Here is a 20665-nt window from a genome sequence, read left to right on the forward strand (position 1 = left end):
TAAAGAATATTGTAAAACATTAAAGGCTAATTTACATGTTTTATGATGTAGCTTTTCATTTAATGTGAAAGTGAATCATCTCTATTAATCATCAATCATCATCTTTAAATCTTAAATCTAAATTTCTTGGTTTTCTGACATTCAGATTCTGACATTAAGCATACTTATTTCATTCTTAACTTCTTAACAAATGAAGTAAAGCAACTTGTAGTTCAGGGAGGTGGTTTTTGCAACAATTGGACCTCAGGATCTGAGGTCATACCCATACCATAACCAATCAGGTTAAAAAAAAAAAAAACCCTGCAAAACGCTGTGTTGGTCCCTATTGCACTATACACCGCTATCACCATCACTACTATCACTGTCACTGTAACTCCATTCCCACCACCAATGACGAATCCCTCCATCCATCCAGCCATCTTCTACCACTTTTCTGTTTCCTTGTGCTGGGGCCAATCCCAGCCAATGTTCTGGGCGAGAGGCAGGGTACAGCCTGGACAGGTCGCCAGTCCAATGACGAATGTGAAAGTTAATTTTACATTTTGCAAGTTATGGACTTTTTATATCATTACAATCATGAATATTGTAAACACAGGTAAAGGGGGAGATTTAGTCTATTTCATTTACTACTGTTCCAATTCTGTATTCATGCTCCACGAAACAGAAAGAAATAGTTTTCATCTTTTTTTTTTTTCATGTTTCTGTGGGAGATATCTGTCATATATAACCTGTCAAATACAGGTTTTCCAAAAGTCAGAATAATGCCTGTTCCCAATTCACCAACATGACAATGACTTCCCATGCATCGCATTTCACTGCCAATTCCCTCCAGTGTGACATTTCTACTTTTGGCCAAACTCCTCTTTCCACACACGGTTCCTGTTCACTATTTTTTTTATTTCTTTACTGCTTTGTATAAATATAAAAAGTGAACTGGAATGTTTCTGTAGCCCTCGCTCTCCTGGTTTTCTGATTGCTCTCCATTTTCTTAAAGAAGAAGGTTGAAACACTGCCTGCAAAATAAATAATTGTAGATAATAAAAAGACAGTGATGATACCGGAATGCCTCAAATCCTCAGACTAGCATACACAGTAAGGAAAATTAATTTTAAGGTTGCAAAGGTTTTTTGATAACCTTCTTTTTCTGATATTTTTGCACACCACATCGGGTACACACATGTGAATTTGTGAATTTAGGATCTGTGTGTGTGCATGTGTGTATATCTGCAGGCATCGACCTGGGTAGCCATGAGGAAACGGCAGCTGTCTAAACGCATCGATGAACACTGCTGTGAGGCGCCCTTGCACACACACACACACACACACACACACACACACACACACACACACACACACACACACACACACACACACACACACACACACACATACACATACACACACACACACACAGAATATATAAAAATTAGGCTACAGAATGAATCAAAATGATTATTTACAATATATATATACAATATTTGCTTACATGAAACTAAAACTTAAAAAGGCCACACTTTGATTATAAAGCATGTTTAGGTTCTATATTAACTGAAAGTCACTGAAAGTCTTAAAAGTCACAGTTTACAGACAAATGCTAACAGCCTGGATTCAGACAAAGCATTCACTGCCCTTAGCCACATCTGCAAGCCTAGACACCCAGATCAACTTAGAAGAGAGGCTGTAATCCTCTCTTGACTGATTGACTGATTAACGTGTTGTTTCTAAAGCTCAAGAGAGGAGCCTGCGAGAGGAGGTGTCGGACAATATTCAGATGTTTTTGTATAATTGAAAGCACAAATATACCCTCTTTTGGATAGCAAAATTTTAAATAAATCATCAGGTAATCAGTGTAAAATATAAAACCATGAACTCTATTGTGACTGTATTGTGATCTTACTTTTCATAATTTCTCCTAAAATATCCAGCGATGGGAGCAACAAAGTTTTAAGCCCTGTAATTAATTTATTAATTAATATTAATTAAATTTCATCAGCCTACTTGTATGTACTTACACTTTGATAAATTAATACGGGATTCACATCAATCAGGTACTTCAATTACAGTGCCCTGCGCCTCAGGCACTTCTATGGATCTTCCATACACAAAAAAAGAATTTCCATTCCCCCTGAATTTCATGCAACTAATATTTCTTTGAATCTAAATCAATTAAGCTGAAAGAAAAAACTCTATTTACTGAGATACTGAACATTCCTTCTCAGGATGCAGGTAGGTCCACTTTTTGGTCACAGTTTTAATGATAACTAAACTCCTTAATATTTACACAGGACAAATAAAGAGTTGAGCAGCTAGTAAGCCTGAGGGTAAACTCTGTCTCTGCTAAGTGGACTCTTCTTCCAACATGTACATTTTGGGAGCACACTGTGTGATTCTTGCTGGTGCCCTGAGGTCAGAGCCAAAATGAAACTCTGGAACTCATAACAGTTTAATCCAGGATGACGTTCTGGCACACAAATCTGCTCCTCAGACCGAAGCATGAACTGCCATTGTTATTTTGAGAGAAAAGACCAAATGCCCACAGAAGATGATGAGTATGGACAAGAAAGAGGAGAACATTATCTGCTGTAACCTCCTGACCTCTTGTCTCAACATGAGGCTATGCCACCACAGGTCAGCAGAGGACACACCCTCACCACCTCACCATAAATATATACAGCCAGACAAGTTATAGTTATAGCAGAAACTTTAGCGTTGGTGTGTGTCTTGGCTCCAAAGCTGAAGACAATGATGCATGAGCTTTCTACATGAGTAAAATATTTCAAAGCTAAATTATACCACGTTTAAAGGTCCAATATTCAGTAAAGAGAGAAAATGAAGATAGCAAAACTAGAAGTAAAAGATTTAGCTAAAAAAATTATATTTACCATAAACATCACAAAGAAATATAGTCAAATGTATGTGCACTGACTGGTTGTGATTGATACATTTACACTTCTTTTTTATGTTTGTCTGCTTGCTACTATTTGTGACCCACAACATTGTGTTGTGTTTGTAAATGTCACAACCAGTGACACTTTTTGCCTGGTTCCTACCTAAAGAGTATTCAGATACAATATTAATTTCATTGTTTATTAATGAGGCTCTGTTAGTAAGTGTTTTACTTTACAGTTCAGTTGCTGTTCCAGCTCCCCTGACATTCTCTTGTCTTGCTGATGGAATATAAACTGTCCTACACTGTCTTAGGCTGCAGCTGGTATGAACCATTACTGTTCTGTTCAAGTAGAGAACTGGTACTATGCTAAAACTGCAGAGGCTGCAGGCCTTACTCTAAGGACGCAGGAGTAGCTTGTTCAGCTCCTGTGCTGGTACTCCTGGCTAGTCCAATTTGTAATCCCATTATAGTGCATTAGATTGACAAGGACTACAGAGTCAGCCAGCAACAGAGAACCTGAGTCACAGGTTGCTGGAGTCAATCCCATCTTACACTGGGCACACCCTGGACAGGTCGCCAGTCCATCACAGGGCCAACACACAGACAAAGACAAACAACCACTCACACTCAGGGGCAATCTCGAGTCACCCAGGCGGGCACAAGGAGAACATGCAAACTCCAGGAACTGAACCCACAAACTTCTTATTGTGGGGCAACAGCCCTAACCACTATGTCGCCGCACTGCCCGAGTAACAAAGTACAATTCAGCAGAAAAACAGCAGATGAAAACCACAACAGTAACATCGTACTTTAGATCCAAGTCCTGTTTGAGGACTATGATGACTGGAAAACTGCGTTCCGAATAAACAGCTCTTACACACATGGGTGCTATATGAGTGGGGAAACCATGACAAACCAACATTTTGGAAACTCTGGTGATCAAGTGGTTAGGGGGAATGCCACATAAACCCAGGGCCAAATGTGGCATGGAACATGTGCCGAATCGCAACCTATCCGCCCCCAGCCAAAAATATAAATGAACATGTCACATAAAACTGAGCTATAACTCTAAGATGGTTCGATGCGCAAAGTCTTCTATTTCCAGTCTCAGGTAGTTTAAAGCTGTTCACTTTTGGAGGGTTACTTTTTACAGCATGAAAAACGAATCATGGCATCACACTGAAGCTGCATCTGATGAGCTGTGACAGCCGATGAGCATACCTGTTCAGGGCCCTCTGTTGCAGCCCCACTGACACAGGAGCTTTACATAACCTCACAGTTTGAGCTCATTATACATGAGGAGTAACAAACAACAACTAAAGATAGGCTGGAGATGACCACAAAGTCATGAGGTTCATGTGAGGAAATTAACCTAAACTCAGCGACTCATGGTCTTCTTTGTGGAAAGGCTCAGGAGAAATCCCATGAACAAAGGCTGATGATGAAAGTAACATCAACCTGTCAGTGTGATGCACTACATTTCAACAGCATCACAATCTGCTGTCTCTGTAGAATTGAACCTTATTCATGAGGGAAAGGTCTATTTCAGGATTTTTTTTTCAGATTGTTTTTTCACCTAACTGAGTGTATAATACATATGTATAAGACTCCTGTAATTTTGCACAAACAGGTCATCTGGGTAGCAGTAATAGCAAGCATGACAGGAAAAAAGTAAACATCAGGGGATGTCGGACATGGAGTGACATAATGAGGGGGTTGAGGGGGACCCAAGAGTATCTCACAAGGGTTCTCTTCCTGTATGATGGGGTTTCCAGAGTTGGATCACCTCCCTGTTTGGGGGAGCCTAAAGCCTGGAAATATAATCATGACTATCAAGAACAGTGAAAAGTATGCATATACTATAAGCAATATCCTATTCATGTTAAATAGGAAGTTCAGGCAAACTGGAGGAGTACTGAGAGATGTCCACTGCTGATAATACACAGTGTAGCCTACCTCAACAACCCTGCTTCAAAATAGCTGTCAATTTTTTCATTAACATAGATGTTATTTTGGAGTTTGTACATAAAGTAGTATCCCCATTTACATTCAAACAAGTGGTAATTTTAATGGGACATTTTTTCAAAAATATTTTCCATAGACAAATAGATATTAGATGAGTCAGCTGCCACCATCGTATTATCAGTTAATGCAAACTTGAACTTACCAGTCTATAGACCTAAACAGACTGCAACTGCAGCTATCAAATCAAATCAACATTATTTCTGTCTATCTTTAATAAATTCCTGTTGTGCATCATTTTATAGCCTGTTTGATACATCAAATTATGCCTGATGCAGTCATAGATTACTTGACATTCTGTATTGTTAATCACATCAACAAGGTGCTAGCATAACCAGCTAGCTAGTTACCACCAGGTTGTTAGAGCCAACCAACACTACTAATATATTCTACCATCTTTTTGGCAAATTTGAGCAAGCCTCCTGATAACTAAACTATGAAAACAAACAAGGCCAACATTTATTTTAAGAAATATAAGAAATATAGAAAATCCAATCCTTCAAACAAACATGTTTAAGTTACATTGAAATTTGAGATTTTTATAACCACCTTAACAAGTACCAGAACACAAAAAACTACTCAATTTCGGTAACGCAAATAAATAAAATCTGTTATATTCACTACAAATTTCTCCCTTCTAGTCCCCAATCAACGTGGAGCAAGGGGGTCAACATGTTTTTGCCTCAGTTCATGTGAGAGAATTTACAGTAAGTGTGCGTTCCAGCTGTAAGCTCTTAGAATCATGTCATCCAATCGAAGTAAGTGAGAGAAACTGAGAGAAAGAGTCAGACGTTCACTTTATTGACATTTAAGTCAGGTACATCACACATACACACTTCTGTACTTGGCAGTTTGTGGTGACTCAGCGTGTCTGTGGGCGGAGCATCTGAGTCATCCACAAACATCCCCAGAGCCAATAATACATTCCTCCATCCATCCTTCTATCCCTGCACACCTCCATCAGCCCTCTCTCCTTCCTCCATCCGACTCTGGAACACTCTTATTATCAAATGGATTCTTAGTCAATTTTCACTGAATGTTTTGCTGTTTTGAAGAGCAAGTTGTTTTCTTTGGCAAAAAAATAAATAAATACATGCTTACATAAGAGCTGAGCCTGTGTGATCAATTCATTTTCATACTGCAACCTTCACCTCCATTCTCAGGCATTCATTCATTCATTAATTTAATCCGACTGTTCTTTCCTCCAAACATTAATGTATTTCTTTGAATGAAGGATTGTTATCAGATGTGTCTTCTTGTTCTCTACCTCTGTTTTTGTTTCTAGTCAGTGTCACTGTAGCAACATCAAACACAAACACAAATTAAAGACACAGCTGAAAAGTGTAACTGTGTGTGTGTGTGTGTGTGTGTGTGTGTGGATTATGTAACTGACAGTAACTCTTTGAGTCAGCCAACAACAAACAAAGAGTGAAAGAACATGAAGGAGAGCAAACCAATCAGATACCACCAGCCAGTCATGTCAGTCACTGACAGTGATGTACACTGAGGTTATAGTTAGTGTACAGTAGAGATGGGTCTTCCTGGGCTTCCTTCTTCCCTTCCTATTGATATTAATTAATGACTGGTCACTGAAATTGGTAGTGTGAGAGTTAAGACATAGTGTGCACTGACAACAGAGCTTCATGGTGGAAGCAAGTCCTCCTCCATTTGACATGCAGATCTAAATCTAAACAACACCAAGTATAAACCATGGGTTATCTACAATAGTAGAAATCATGGCTGTAAAGTGCTTGAAAAATATACTCATTCATACTCTGCATTCTATCTGAATAGGGTGCAACCACTGGTTGTAAAAATAGGGTCACATCGTATTGAAGTTGGGAATCACAGCAGCAGATTGGTTACTGCTGTCGCCCCACAGTAAGGTTGCAGGCTGGAGCCTTTCTGTGTGGAGCATGTTCTCCCCTTGCCTGGGTTTCCTCCCACCGTCCAAAGACATCATAATTTGGGTCCACTGGTGACTCTAAATTGTCCGTAGGTCTGAGTATGAGTGGTTGTTTGTCTCTGTTTCTGTGTGTTGACCCTGCAATGGACTGGCAACCTGGGTCCAGGGTGACCCCACCCAGTGTGAGCTGGGATTGGCTCCAGCATCCCTCGCAACCCAAAAACAGAAAAGTGGTAGAAGATGGATGGATGGATTAACAGATGGAAGGCTCTCTGTGAAGGCAGCAGCAGCTGGGAAAGATGGAGTTTCCCCCCAGCATGCTCAACCTGGGAGACCAGATCTTTCCTGGCAGTTTTAAGCCTTCATTCCACATTCACCCATGGCCATGTCCAAGAGCTGTTAAGGTCTGTAAAAAACTTCTGAAGAAGAGCAATCATGCATCTCCACTCTTAATGCTTCAACCCACAAATCACCTGGAAAAAAAACCCCATTATGTATTATTTGAATTCTGCGAAAATCTCTTTTACCTGCAAATAGCGGTGTAATGTTATGCTAAAGTCATAGTTTGGTTTATATACCGCCATTTAAAAATGACAGTTTGGTACATTTTCAATAACGAATAAGTAAAAAAAAAAAGAAAAAATCCTGTTTTTCATTTATTGTCAAATAGAAAACAAAATAGGGAAAATAAACAACGATTCTCAAACAACACAAGAAAAGAGGATTCTATAAAATAAAAATATACCTGGGTTTAGGTAGGAATCTAAAATAAATTTAAATGTGGCATGTAGCCTTACGGACACCTTCAATTCTTCAATGTAGAACAGAAAATGCAAGCCTCATGCTCCTCTGTGCAAACGATAAGCACTTAAACAAGTTGCCAGATGGCTCCACAAGGGTTGTCTTTCCTAATGTTGGACTGGTTTGTTAGATTAATTAACTCAAATTTGTTTGGGTAGCTCAAGTTCATTTGGGGTTGCTAGGATGGCTCGACAACAACATATGGGGCTTTGCGATAGTGTTCCGTCACGTGGAGGAAACAAGCAGTGTCAAGTTGTTCAGTTTTGCTTTAGCATGGTGATATTTTCAGTACATTGGCTCTGGCCTAGTTAAAAAACTACTTCACATCTAAGTAGTCTTCAGACACCACGGGCAGGTCTAGGAATTCCAAAAGGAAATTAGCAGGCTTGGAAGGACCGGACAGAGAGAGGACACAGGATGACTGACAGACTTGGCTCCACCCCATGACCATTCCTGTGACCCAGTCAATCAGAGGGTTGTGTCTACATAGCTAGGGATAACCCAAGATAAGAGGGTACTGAGGAGACTCAATAACTAAAAAAAAGCAATGGTCTCATTATGGTATGGTGCACAGACAGGGCTGGTGTCTGGCAGGTGACCCAGCTGAGAAGATGACCATCAAGGGCGTGGGCTTAGCATGGCTTTGGCAAAGTCTGTAATTGAAGATGGAGCTGGCGGACCAGGTTCCATTCCATGAGGGAGTGCAATCCACAGGGGGCTTCATGGCACGGTGCTGCCTTCAGCGCTGGCGAGCTGCACATTTCGTTGACTCACGGAGCCGCTCACATTCCTGCAGCCAGTTGTCAACTTTAACTGCGAGTTCCACAAGGGCTTCAAAACTCGCCTGTCTTTAATATCTTCTGATAAGCTTTGGGGAAAAAAAAGGTGTCAGCAAATGCCTCATCGTTCCACTTGCTTTCAGCAGCTAGTATGTGAAACCTGATGGCATGATCAAAAACACAGTTCCTGCCCTGTCTGAGACTACCGTAGGCCACTTGACGGACTGAGACAGGTTGACCAAAAAAAACACACTAAAGCAGCAGAGCAACAAATAGTCAAAAAGGAAAGGCATGTTTCAGGATTACCATTGTACCTCTCGATGGGGGGGTTCTCTAGCCTCCGAACAATGAACTGGAGAAGCTGGAAGAGCAGGAGGTGGCACATGGGCAACTGACACAGCAACGGCAGGAGTCATGGAGTTGAGGTGAGTTATGACAGCTAGGGCTTGAAGCTGCTCAGATATTGACTAAACTCCTGCGCCTTGGCTGGAAAGTGTCTGCTCTAGCTCGGTCACCTGCCAGTGCATGGCAAAAAACATCTCTCTTTGCTGGGTCCATCATGGCCACATTATACTGTGATCCCCAGGTGTGTGCGGACCAAAATACAAAAGAGAAGCAAAGCAGAAGTACTAAGTCTGTAAAACAAGCTCTTTAAACCAAAAGGTAGCAAATGGGCAAAATCCAAAAAGGCAGGCAGAATCAGGGAGACAAATCAGTCGGGGAATAAGCAAAGATCCAAACGGTAGAAAATACCAAAACCAGTCATTCACAGGAGGCAAGCAAAGATCAGAACATGAGAGAGCTTGTCCACAGAGGTAACTAAGACAATCTGCCACAGGAGTGAAGGGGAGCACAGTTTAAATACACCAGGAGAGGGGAGCCAATGAGACACAGGTGTAACACAATAGGACTGGGAAGTAATCAAACAAAGGAAAAAACAGGAAGTTAAACTAACAGCAATGCAACAGGACACTGCAAACAAACAGCAAAGTACAAAATAAAACAGGAAATACATACAAGTAAGCATTAGAGAAGTAACGAGGGTGAAGGTGTTTCAATATTTTATCCTCAGCATCCCTAACAATCTTCATATTGCTTGAGCTTTGTGAAGATCAGAGTCGGAATGAAAAAGGTGCAGGTTACAGAGCCATCTGATCCTGCAGGCGATCGTGTAGCTTAGGTAATCGTACAGTTTTGACGAAGAAGGTGAAGGCGATTGCTGTCAGTCCGATGCTGTCAGGCTTCCTCCATTCATCAGATACTCTCTGACACACAACATGCTATATCATTTCTGCCCTAGAGACCTACTCACATCAAGGACGTTCACCCTCACTTCCATTAGACATCACTGCTCAGGGCAGCAGGTAGGTTCAGTAAAGCCTCAGGTGACTCTCATGAATATTTAATAAGGCAGAAAAGGGAATGAAAGAGGATGCCTGACTGGAGTGGATGCTGTGGGGGATGGGGCTCAGAGCTGATGTGTTCCAGTGTTCTGACCTGAGGTAGGGAACTCAAACGAGTCTGATTTGCATGTATCTGTACCAGAACTGCTCTCCTAAACACACAATTATATATTTATTTTCTCTAACCATCTTCTGATCTGATCTCTAACTTGAATGAGAAGTTGCTTCTTAAAAACAAATAACACTCCACCGATATAATGTTTTAGACAGACTAGATAAGAGAAAGAGTTCAAATCGCTCATTTGAGGGATTTCATTTTCATTCTATATTTATAACAACAATAATACATACAATGGTTTAATACCAAATCCTACTACATTAGAGCTTAGTTATGCATTGAAAATGTTACTACAAGTATAATCACAATATTTAAGTATTAAAAGTGGAAGAACTGGTAGTCTGGTTGGAGGCTGATAGTGCAGACTGAATCTTTCTGGAGGCTGAGCATGAGGCCAAAGCCAAGGAGCTGATTCAGGATTAGGTGTCTGGGGAGCATGACCCTCGACTAGACTATGGACTATGGAAATCAGGAGTAGATTTGATGTGGACACCCTAACACAGGAGCATTTTGGCTGTAGGCCAGGACCACCAGGTCTGTGTTGTTGGGCAGCCCAGTCTCCGAGGCTCAACCAAGAATTGTGTAGGGAATCACCCCAAGCGTCCCAATAAGTGGTTCGAACTCTACATATTGTTGGGCCAAAGCCAGGCAAGATCAAAACAAAGAGGTTCTCGGGATCATGATCAAAATGCGAGCCAGACTGAAGGATAGCCATGTTAAGGAGAAAAATACATAATAAGTATATATCATGGGCAGAGCAGGTCAGTTCCACCCCTCATGCTTACTCAACTCCACGTTTCTCTCCAAATATGGTTCTTTGGGTTTTAAAAAAATGACAAACTGGTGGTTTCTGAAGAGCAGTTCACGAACCAGTGGATGTTGTCATGACAAGAGGCCACTTGCACCAGACACATGCTGACATCATCGCCATGTCAACAGCCTTAACTACAGCTCCACTAATGTCCATGATCGGCAGTAACATAGAAGCAGGGCCCCAAGTCAGGCCAGCAACCTTTGTAGTCTGGGGGTTATAGACAATTTGTAAACTGCAAAGGCTTTACTGAAATGAAACAATCTGGCCTACTCTGGCTTGGTGTGCTTCTCTTGTAGCATGCTCTTGCCTAGTGTTATGACTGAGGTCATTATGTTTGTCAAAGGTGGGTGGTGGTGGTGTGTCTGTGCGCCCTGTGTCTGTGTTCTATTCAATATGTAAATAGGGGTGTGCCATAGCCGTGAGCCGATTGGTGGATGAGTTCCAGCCTGGCCTGTGATAGGCTGACCACCTGAGATAAAAGGAGGCAAGGTGGCGGACAGCAGCTGGCATTTGCTCATCTTCCCCCTCTCCCAACCGGACACACTAGATTGCTTTGCTTATCGATACAAATTTGTGAGCAGTGGGGGTGGACTGCTAGTTTTGGTTTATGGTGTTTTCTCCTGTTTTTGTTAGGTAGGGAGGTAAGTCCTGTCTTTTGTTTGAGTAGTTTTGGATGGGAAGCCTTTGTTTTTATAGTTATAGTTTTATAGTTTTTATAGTTAGGTGTCTCCTTGGCTGAAGGCAGCTTCGGTAAAGCAATGAATCTGGCCATCTTGGAAAATCTAACCACCACCGTAAGGACAGTGGTGTTACCTTGTGAGACCGGGAGCCCTGTGACGAAGTCCATGGAGATGTCCGACCAAGGTCGGGAAGGGATGGGCAAGGGTTGCAGTAGTCCCATTTGTGACCTGGAGGACGCCTAATTCCTGGCACAGACCGGGCACGCCTCGATGTACTCCCGAACCTCCGATTCCATGGCAGGCCACCAGAACCTCCGGGAGATGACGAACATCGTCCGCCGGACTCCCGGATGACAGGAAAGCAGCGAGGAGTGGGCCCAATGAATCACCTGTGGGCGTAGGTTGACCGGGACAAACAATCGATTTTCGGGACACCCACTAGGTGACGGAGCCTCACCATTAGCTTGCTTAACCTCATTTTCTATCTGCCAAGTCACCGCTCCAACCACACAGGTCAGTGGCAGGATAGGCTCGGGTTCCTTGGCAACCGGCTCAGGGTCGTAGAGACGTGACAAGGCGTCCGGTTTTATGTTCCAGGACCCTGGCCTGTAAGAGATGGAGAAAGAGAAGCGGTTAAAGAAGAGCGCCCACCTGGCCTGACGGGAATTCAGTCTCTTGGCCTTGCGTATATATTCCAAGTTCTTGTGGTCCGTCCAGACGATGAATGGCTGTTCGGCTCCCTCCAACCAGTGTCTCCACTCCTCCAGGGCCACCTTGACCGCTAGCAGCTCTCGGTTGCCAACGTCATAATTGCGCTCTGCTTTAGATAACCTTCGGGATAGGAAGGCACCCATGCGGTGCATTTTCCCATCCAGCTCGGACCGTTGGGAGAGGACGGCCCCAATTCCCTCATTGGAGGCATCCACCTCTACTGTGAACTGTCGTCTGGGATCCGGCATTGTGAGAATGGGAGCTGTGGTGAAGCGGGACTTCAGGGTCTGGAAAGCCGTCTCTGCCTCTGGAGACCAGGAGAACCGTACCTTGGATGAGGTTAGTGCGTGCAGAGGGGCCGCTATGGCGCTGAAGCCTCTGATGAACCGCCTGTAAAAGTTAGCAAATCCGAGGAACTGCTGAACCTTCTTGTGGCTATCAGGTGTGGGCCAGTTGGCCACAGCGCTAACTTTAGCCGGGTCCATCTGTACTCTCCCAGGGGCTACGATGAAGCCCAGGAAGGAGATGGTGTCGGCATGGAACTCGCTTTTTTCAGCCTTAACATATAACTTATGGGTTAATAATCGATGAAGAACTGCGGTCACATGCTTTCGGTGGGAGTCTATATCTGGAGAGTAGATAAGGATGTTATCTAAATATACATATACAAATTGGTCGAGGAAGTCCCTGATCGAGGAAGTTGGAGTCCCCCAAATCATCCCCCTCCCTGATTCTTACAAGGTGATAGGCATTTCGGAGGTCTAATTTGGTGAATATTTTGGCCTGTTGGATCTGGTCGAAAACGGAAGACATGAGAGGTAATGGGTAACGGTTTTTTATTGTTATGTCATTCAGGGGGCTGTAATCAATGCAAGGCCTAAGAGAACCATCTTTTTTTGCTACAAAGAAGAATCCGGCTCCAGCAGCTGACGAAGAGGGGCGGATCAGCCCCGCCTTCAGTGAAGACTCAATGTATTCTTTCATGGCTGCCTTCTCCGGCCCGGAGACAGAGTAAAGGCGGCCCTTGGGGATGCTGGAGCCGGGGATTAGGTCGATGGCACAGTCATAGGGTCTATGAGGAGGCAGCGACAAGGCCTTGGCTTTGCTGAACACTTCCCTCAGGTGGTGATAACAGGGGGGGACGGACGTAAGGTCTATTTCTGAGTCAGTAGTGACATGGAGAGAAACATGGTTAATATTTGACAAGGCCGTTTCCGGGTTCTGGACACATCCAGTGTGCTCCACACATTGGTTGGACTCGGGGCCGCCGGGACATCCGGTCTCGGGAAACGGCGGAATCTCCCCGACGACGGCGTTGGTCCTCGATGTTGGCGGAGCTCCCTCATCTGGTTGTCCGTCCGGATGGCTAGGGCGATGAGTGAATCCAGATCCCCGGGTAGGTCCATCGGAGCCAGCCGTTCCCGTATGGGTGTAGATAGTCCCTTGAGGAATACGTCGTACAATGCCGCGGAATTCCATCCACTCTCTGCCGCTAAGGTGCGGAAGCGGATGGCGTAGTCACTGACCGACCCATCGGCCTGTGTCAGCCGGACTAGTTCTCTGGCCTTTTCCCGGTCTGTGGTTACTGGGTCGAACGTTCTCTGGAGAGCCGCTTAAAAATCTCGGAGTGAGTGACAAAGTGGGGTTTCACGACCCCATTCCGCCGTGGCCCATGCCCTTGCTCTCCCGGTCAGATGGGACACCATAAAGGCAATCTTTGCTCGGTCAGTGGAAAAGGCATGGGGAGAATGCTCGAAGTGAATAGAGCAGTCCATCAAAAATGCCTTGCAAAGTCCGGGCTCCCCCGAGAATTGTTCTGGAGGCGCCAGTCTGAGGCCGGCCCCAGCAACGGGCACAGCCTGAACGGCAACCGCGTTCGGAGCCGAAGGTTCAATGGGTGGTGCGGCGGCTTGCCGCGGATGTCCGGCCAGGGCCTGCACCTGGGTTGACAGTTGGTCCTGCCGTGCAAACAGCGCCCCCTGGAACGCCTCCTGGTGGGTCAGTCGCGCTTCCTGGGACCGTAGTGTGGCCATCAGCTGGGCCGCCTCTGCTGAGTCCATACTGGCCAGTGTGTACTGTCAGGCTGGGACTCACACAGGACTCAGGAGCAGAGGTTTTGTCAGTCACAGACTTTATTCTCGGTAGCAATGACCTCAGAACCGAGTGAATAAAGGAAACCAGGCTATGAAACCTTAACTGTAGTGGGGAGTCACGAGGGAAAAAGGGGAACAACACAAAACTCTCCGTAGGGAGGAAAACCTGACTAAACAAAAGAAAACTCACTCACGCTATTAAGCGGAGGATCAAGGTAACTCTATAAAAATGTATAAAAACTCAAAATCACTCTCAAGGAGGAAAAACACAAAAGCTATGAACATTAATCTAAATAACAGATTGTACAAACAAAAAAAATCGCTCATGTAGAGGAAAAACAAAAGGCTATTGTTGGAAACGAGCTAACTCGTATAGATATAGAAGTTTACAAACAAAAATTCACTCCGTAGATGATCAAAGGCTTACGCAAGGAGACGAGGAATGTGGCTTGGACGTACGCTGGTGTGAGACATGAACACACACTGGCACAAGACAAGGGAAAGACAGGCTATTTGAACTGTGGGGGAAAATGGGGAACAGGTGGAGACAATCTGTAATCAGGAGGACACACCGGAGACATGAGGAAGGGCAAGTGTTCTGAAACGAGAGGAGAGTTAGGCATTTCAAAATAAAACAGGAAATGACGAGACACAGTGAGCCCAGACAAGACAACCTCACCACGGTGTGACAGTTAAAAATCTTTTATTTGTTGTTTTGGCCTTGGTTCACCCTGAAGCCTAGCGCTCACCTTTAGTTTATCTTTGTGTATGTATTGTGCATAGTGCACTTTGTAAATAAAATCACATCCATCCAACAATTGTTTCATCAGTGGCTACTTGGGACTTGGGGAAGATGGGGCCTTATCATGTTGTGCTCTAGGCACCCCTAGACTGGGGCATAACACCTAGCAACCTACACAACACAAGCATTTGCAGGACAACAAAGTGGGGAAAACTATGATTAATGCAAGAACCTGGAGATATGTAAGTATCATAATTAAAAGTCCCAAATTAGTTTAAAAGTCCTTGAATTGGAATTGGAACATTTCCATAAAATGCATCATATTTTGGTGAAATAACGTCTTGTAGTTTGATTTAAATATTTCAGTTTTCATCACAAAATGTTAGCAGAGTGTTGAACTGAAGTTTTCTCAGCAGACATCATGTAAAGCTACAATGGCAGGCGCTGACGTTCACTGTCAACATTCATTTATTCACAAACATTTATATTTTTTAACAAACAGAATCATCAGATAGAAGAAACCTAGACAAACAGCAAGACAGCAAATACACCAATAGAGCTTGGTCTGTGTGTGTCTATGTGTTTTGTGTTTGTGTGTGTTGAGGTGTGGGTGGAGGGGGTATTAGTCACCAGAAATGGCACAGAGCCTCTCTCTCAGTAAGTGGGTCACTCCATCTGGAGTAGAATATGGAAAAACAGCAACACAACAACGTTTTCTGTTGAACAGTTACACATTTGATTGTGTTAGTGTGAATTTAGTACAACGTATAACAGTAAGAGGAGTGAAGTGTCAACCAAACCACTGGATAGATCATATGTTATCTTCCAGCTTTATTAAGAATGATTATTCTGTCACTGAAATGTCCTTCATGTGTTTTTATATACATATAGTGTCCTGAAGTTTTAATTTCATTTTAACATTTTAATTTCCAACATATATTAACCCAGTCTCTCTATTAATCAGTATTACTTTGGAACATTTAATCTTAGATCAACAAAAACATCCTGTCTGCTGTGAAAAAAAAAGCAACAACATTTTGGAAATAATAAATAATTGCCTTGCGTCACCCTGAAGTGTTTTTGTTGTCAGTGAAGCGAAGCTGACATCTGACTCTCTGGATGGAAAATGTTATCATTTAATTTTAGAATTTGCAACATTTTTGTTCAATTTTGTCAGGATTGGAGTCAAAACAATTTTTTGTGAAATCACAGCGACCTTGACCTTTGACCTTTAATAAAAAATATGGAAAGCACCATAAATCCAAGTGTTTACTTGGACTTAAGGTATAACCAATTATATAAATTCCCTATAGGCGTTACAGAAATATTGTGCTCATGAGAATGGGGTGGACAGATAAGTCCTCCAGCTCTGGCTGTCACTGGCATTAAGGCATAACTAGTTTCATTTTGTCTAAAGGAAAAAAGGACAACTCAGTGTTGTTTTATTAGATTTATCTTGAGCTTTCCACAGCACCCCTTGATCCTCCTCAGCTTGTAGATTTCTTTAAGCTATAATGGATATAACATAATAGTGTTAATATACCTTATAATATACTATAATTGTGTTATATTATACAATGGGCAGCACAGCGGCATAGTGGTTAGTGCTGTTGCCTCACAACAACAACATCTTTGATCCAGTTCTCGGGCTTGGGGCCTTTTTGTGTGGAATTTGTATGTTCTCCCCGCGCCTGCTTGAGCTTCCTCCAGGAGCTCTGGTTTCCTCCCACCATTCCAAAATCATGTTAGGGTTAACTGGTGACTCTACATTGTCTTTAGGTCTGAGTGTGAGTAGTTGTTTGTCTCTGTCTGTCTTTGTGTGACAAAAAAAATTGGCTCTAGCACCCCCAACGACCCAGAAAAGGATAAACAGTAGAAGATAATTGAATGAATGATATAATATGATATGATGGTGGAAAACACCATTATATTTCACGAAAGTACTAAAGTAAAGTAAATAAGGATGTTCTCTAAGCTTTGTTGATGTTGTTGTTCCCCAGTCAGGGCAGGTTGCAGGACAGAGGTGTGCTGCAGTCCTCTGACTTATCCCCTCCCTCCTCTCCTTTCCCCCAATTTTAATGCATCACACCACATCCAGGGTCACAGGGTCATGGTGCAGGGCAATGCTTTCCCGACGGGGATTGAAGCAGCACAGGAAAAGGGACACTTTGGCCCAGTCCCAATACACCCCCTACCCCTACTTTTTAGCCCTAACCCTAAATGTTGCACATTCCCACGAGGGTAGTGGCGTCCCAGTTCCTTTTGTCACGTAGGGATAGGGGGTGTAACGAGGGGTAGGGTCTGTGAATCTAGCCCTTAACATTGAGGGTTTTCCGACGCTGACATGCCGTGGAAGGGCCTGATAGCAAGCCCCAGAGAATGAGAGGATGTGGAGAAGTCGCAGAAGAAAAGCTACAAAAAATAAACGAGAGACAACAGATGTCGATGGTATATTCTTCTCCATGTACCTCTTAGTTTTTTTATTAACCGAAGCATGATGAACGCAAAAAAACCGATCGCAACCAATTGCGACCGTAGACCACGAGACTCGTCATGTGATCCAAGCCAACCATCTTGACACACGCTGTAGTTTACCTGTTTGCCTTTACACCGCTACTGTCTTTATGTGTTTTTCTTTGGTTGTTTGCAATTGTTGGCTTTGTTAATTATTGTGGAAGTTAATAAATACTATTAGTAGCTTTAAAGAGAAGTCTTCTTGTCATTACTGTGCATATTTTATTTATTTATTCATTTATGAGGCAACGTTTATAGTTTGGTTACTGGTCCCGGTTTCCAGGTGGTGCCCCGCATTATTAACTGAATTTAATAATTTCAGATATTATAATTTAAAATTATCTCTGATAATTCAGAATTATACCTGATAACCAAACACATCCTTTTCAAACCCAACACCATTCTGCCGCGTCTTGTCTGTCCTTTGCTCCCCCCATAGTCACTCTGGTGTAGCGCTGCCCTACCTGCCACACAAAGGTCATTCCATTGAATAACAATAAAGAAACTAGCTTTGAGGGAGGTGATGGTCACACACAAGCAATGAAATAATGAAATATTTAGCTGCAAGTCTGTAACCGCATCAATCTCATAAATTTGTTGACACCCTGTGGTGTTAAACTGTGAGGACAAATGCACCCCCCAAAAAAAAAATAAAAATGTTTTAGACATCAAACCCCGTGTTGTTTTCACATTCTACACAGTCCCCTTGTCCTCTGGGTCAGAAATGACTCACCTCCACTAAACCACTAAAATAATAAATTAATAAATATTAAAAAGTATTTTTTGCCGTAAGGAGAAACCTGTCATTCATCACACACTTTGTCAGTATCTGGGTTTAACCCTTTGACAGAAAGACTGATATTTAATTAGTCGATGGCAGCCATATTTATACAGCACCTCTTTTAATTCAGATCATTTTCATCCTGAGAACAACCCATGGGTTTAACATGCAAATAAACTACAAATATCAAGTAATTTTCAAAATTCTTCTGAATGTTTCAGATTTTACCTACTAAGGATTGCAAGACGGTGTATGCATTGTGCTCATCAATAATTTGAGGTGGTGGAGGTGCTGCTGGAGGAAAAGGGACTGGGCTGAACAGATTTGATATGAGACACATGAAAGGTGGAATGGATGCATAGGGAAGCAGGGAGCTTCAGCCAGACAACACAGGGATGAATGACATGGTAAATCTCAAATGGACCTAAAACCGTGGGGAAAGCTTGCGAGACTCCACTCACTAAGTACGATGTCTGTTGACGAAAGCCATAACTTCTGTCCAGGGGTGTAGGTAGGGGCTGGGATCTGACGACGGTTGGCCTGGGTTTCCGCTCTGTTGGAGGATCGCAAGAGATTTCCACAAGCTTTTTCCCAGACACGGCGGCAGCAAATAAGTAGTCCTGGACAGAGGGTACTGTCCTCTCCTCCTCCTGGGTAAGGAACAATGGCGGATAATAACATTAGTGAGGGAATTGTGGGCATCCTCCACCTGGCGCAACTCTGAACTCCCGTGGGATTGGTTTGCAGAAACCACACAACATAATGCTGCCTCCAGGACTTAAGTTTCCCCGCTTGGTCTGGCCATTTGTCTGTGGACAGAATCCAGAGGAGAGACTGACAGTTACACCAAAAGCGGAACAGAAAGATTTCCAGACTTGCAAAATAAACTGGGGTCCTCAGTCAGACATTATGTCTGAGGGTATGCCATGCAACCGCAACACATGATTTACCAAAGGTTTACAGTAAGTTTTGGAAATGCAATGAAGCAAGCAGATTTGGAAAATCTGTGATCCGGCACAAGGGGGTGTGGTGTTTTATCCTTGTATTTTTATATTTTGTTTGCTGTGATTTTATTATTTGCTGTGTATTTATGATTTTATTGGTTGCTGTGTATTTGCATGTTTAATAACTTGTCGCCACCCACCTGCCATTGCCATGACCACCCACAATCATATGACTTTCTCCCCAATCACTGAGTAATCGGCCTCACCTGCGTTGTGGCGGCAAACTAAAGCACAATAGAGCCACCAGCCGACTGCACTTTAGCCCCCGCTCAAGGACAGTGCTGTTTTAACCCTCTTCGAACATTTTAACGCTTATATTGCACATTTTAGCCCACTTGTTTTATATAAATTTTATGGACTTTTAGCATAAATACTACTTTTATTTGTGGGCATTTTTAACTTATTTTTAACCATCTTCCTCTTGTCCTCCTTGGCAATTTTAAAGTGTGTTCCACCCGGTCACTATTCAAAGGTTTACAATAGCATTTGGTTTATTCATTCAACTTTATCCATAGCCCCCATTACAAATCAATCAAAAATTGGAGAGAATTCCCCTTGGAAGGTTGAAGTCCACTGACAAAGTCCAAAGCTATATAAGACGAATTTCAGCTTGGCACAGGAAGAGGACAAAGTAAACCGGAGGTGCGTCTGGTAGAAGCCTTATTTTGGGCACAGACTGAGCAGACAGGGACCAAATCCCATGGTGTGCCACCAGAAGCACTGACAGAGGAAGGCAAGAGTTCTACTGAACCCAGGATGACAGGTAAGCCTGGTTGAGTGCCCCCATTGTAAGACCTCAGAGCGGAAGTCAGGAACAAGGTAGGGTGTTTGTGGGACCGTTACCTGGATTGGCCTGACTCAATTTCCCAGGGGACAGAACAGGGACAATAGGTAAAGTAGAACCTGCCGAAAAACAACGCCCACCTGGCTTGCCATGAATTCAACCTCTTAGCTGTTTGGATGTATTAAAAATTATTGCGATCCGTACAGACTGCAAAGGATTGTTGGATGACCTCCAGACAATGATGCCACTCTTCCTTTTCACTGCCAGAAGTTCTGGGTTACCAATGTTGTAGTTTTAACTTACAGGGAAAGAAAGAACACAGATGCAGTTTTTGATCAGCTGGAAACCATTGAGAGAGTATAGCACCTATTTCGGTATCAGATGCAGATCCTCAAGGTCTGGTTGAATGAGGACAGGAGCTGTAGTGAAATGGGATTTGAGTTCTCAGAATGCCGTTTTGGCCTGAGGGGTCCAACGGAATGGAGTAGAGCAGAAGGTGAGAGCTGTGAGAGACTCAGGGTAAGGCTTTCAAAAGATTTATAACCAGAGTTTGGTCTTGGATTGATAATTAAACTGGAATGAAATATCGCATAATATGATCAGTGACCAGATCATTAAGGCAA

Source organism: Echeneis naucrates, chromosome 12 (genome assembly GCF_900963305.1).
Source record: "Echeneis naucrates chromosome 12, fEcheNa1.1, whole genome shotgun sequence".
NCBI lineage: Eukaryota > Metazoa > Chordata > Actinopteri > Carangiformes > Echeneidae > Echeneis > Echeneis naucrates.